Source organism: Eumetopias jubatus, unplaced genomic scaffold (assembly GCF_037043125.1).
Source record: "Eumetopias jubatus isolate StellerSeaLion01/CBP00866 unplaced genomic scaffold, mEumJub1_p1.0 scaffold_11, whole genome shotgun sequence".
NCBI classification, from domain to species: Eukaryota; Metazoa; Chordata; class Mammalia; order Carnivora; family Otariidae; genus Eumetopias; species Eumetopias jubatus.
In genome coordinates, this window is record NW_028274817.1 from 20955951 (window position 1) to 20958472 (window position 2522).

The 2522-nt window shown below is 38.4% G+C and overlaps 1 non-coding gene across 1 annotated transcript; it reads right to left on the minus strand.

Annotated features, from left to right (window-relative positions):
- Positions 1-1201: 1201 nt before the first annotated feature.
- On the minus strand, positions 1202-1399 carry LOC114223770 (U2 spliceosomal RNA). The gene has a single exon (XR_003612238.1). It is a non-coding gene; the product is annotated as a U2 spliceosomal RNA (small nuclear RNA).
- Positions 1400-2522: the final 1123 nt, after the last annotated feature.

The following is a 2522-nucleotide window of genomic DNA, read 5'->3' on the forward strand; positions in this document are numbered from 1 at the left end:
ACACCAAGATTTTCTAACAGCTGTCAAGGCTGACTAATCAGTGATTGTTCAAAAATCACACGGAAGAGAAAAACCTTTCTTTTTTCTTGGGAATTTGCTATAAGAAAAGGCCCTGGGTAGGAATAGGGTGATTCAATTCTCAAATGACCTAATTATTATTAGGAAGACTATGTAAAATGAAGAAGCAGGGAGGATGAAGGGGGAACAGAGGGACTTAATCATGCTTTCATTTCACTCTTACAAAGAGATGTAAAAATATATCAGACCCCTAACTTGCTAGATTCTCTTAGAGGACTATAGGAAGTAAGGAATTGGGAAGAGAGAGATGGTTAGGAAATTAGAATAAGGGAGAAGGCAGACACAGAAATAACAGTGGGGTGTGGTGCCCACTCCTTCTACAGGACTTGAAAAAAAATGTTTCCCAGTAGCTTTCCCCCTTTTAAAATATTCCCTTTCAGGACGGATGAATTTGAATTACTATGCACACTTTCCACCCCCATTCCTCAAACACACCCAGACTTATAAATCTTAGCTCTTTTCTGTACCACCTGCCATTTTCACACTCCTAGGGGGAGCTCAGTTCTATCAGTAGTGTTATGGTAAAGGGTCTGTCATTGTTTCCATCATAAACACTGTTTATCCTAGATTTACTAGTTCACCTGTTTCAAATTCCTTCAACTGTTTCAAATTCCTTAAGGCTCCAGTTTGGCACCAAAGAGAGGACAGATGACTTTTAAAATGTTGCTCCTTTTTTCAAAACCACAAATAATCAAAATTTGTTAAGATATTATTAATTTAGATGTGATAATATATGTCTTTACTTCTGATTTAAAGTTATTTTAATCCCTTCATTTAAATATATCTGTTTTAAAAATAGTATTAGGGATTTTTTTGGAAGGGGTGGGGAGACAAAAGTCCTTGGTGATACCTAGCCACAATTTCTCATACAGTGGGGAAGGAAAGAAGTTGGTAAGGGAAAAGTATGATGAGATTTGAGTAGATATTTTAAGATTTTATTATGGATACTTTGGAGAGAATTTTTCTCTCTTCATAAATCAGGGAAGATTATGGGTGAACTCTACCTCTTTCCAAGGTGATGAATTCAATGCTCATCCCCATGGAATAGATTCAGATGCCATTGGAAAGACTCAGTTGCAAAAGCTTTTAAGATTCCAACTATTTTGCCAGGAATAGGTGCATGTGTCTCAAACAAATTCTATACTTTGTGGAAAGTATGATTATGTTCAGGCTGTAGTGCATAAACAATGCCTTTCATCATTTTGTGAAAATAGTTTTATGCTCATAATCTTGAGAGTGGGTAAATGAGAGGGAACTACTATTTTTCAACTGATAAGGACAGATACTACACTTGATCTTAGCCAAAAGGCCGAGAAGCGATGGGAACTACTATTTTTAAAGCACCGATTTTGTGTCCATGTGTTATAGAATCTACATATGTTATTTTATTTAATCTTCACCAAAAAATATAAGTATTAGACCAATTTCCAACTGAAGAAACAGAGACATCAGAGTTCGGACCCAATAAGATGTTCAGATCCTCAAATTGTCTCCTAAGTCTGGCTATAGAAAGTATATAGATAGGGACCTGAAAAGATGCTGTTTAAATTAGTAGTCTACAGAAGAAGATTGGCAAAGCCAGGTAGTCTTTATTTTCAGCGTGTGTGTGTGTGTGTGTGTGTGTGTGTGTGTGTGTGTGTGTGTGTGTTGTCTGAGAGTAAAGGTATGAAATACCAACTTAGATTCTCCTCAGTTTGATAAAGCTTAGGAGCTGACAAGCTATCACCACCTATGGAGCACTAATTTAAATTTATTCATTCACATTGTCTTATTTTTCCCCTGTCTCCCTAGGAATTCCTTCAGCAAGCGTGGGAAAAAAGAAAGAGAAAACACCACCTGAACAGTTTTCCAGTATCTGTTTTCAACAGCAGGTTCTAGAATAGATGATTGCTTTGCCCAAAAATTCATCCTTATCCCTCTTCATCTTTAAGACTCACTTCACTTACCTGTATCCCTACTTCTGCATTCCATCAATGCTCTCATGAGCTTTGCTATTCAATCAAGAGAAGACTTTTGGGCCTTAGAATGTGCTTAAAATATGTCCAATATCCTGGGATAGGTAATGACTCAGTATGCTGGCAATGTCAACCCAACCCAGAATAGTGCATCTGTCTCCTGTGTCTCTGGAATACTCACAGGGCTACAAAATGGCCTCATTGCTTTGACTCAGGTCTGGTCCTACAGATGGGGAATAAATAAATATTCTCTGGCCCTGGGTGTCACAGAGAAAGGCATTTATTTGGTCTTTTTCAAGTTCTTTTTTTTTTTTTTTTGAAGATTTATTTATTTTAGGAGTGCCTGGGTGGCTCAGTCGTTAAGCATCTGCCTTCGGCTCAGGTCATGATCCCAGGGTCCTGGTACCGAGCCCCACGTCAGGCTCTCTGCTCAGCGGGAAGCCTGCTTCTCCCTCTCCCATTCACAGGCTTGTGTTCCCTCTCTAGCTA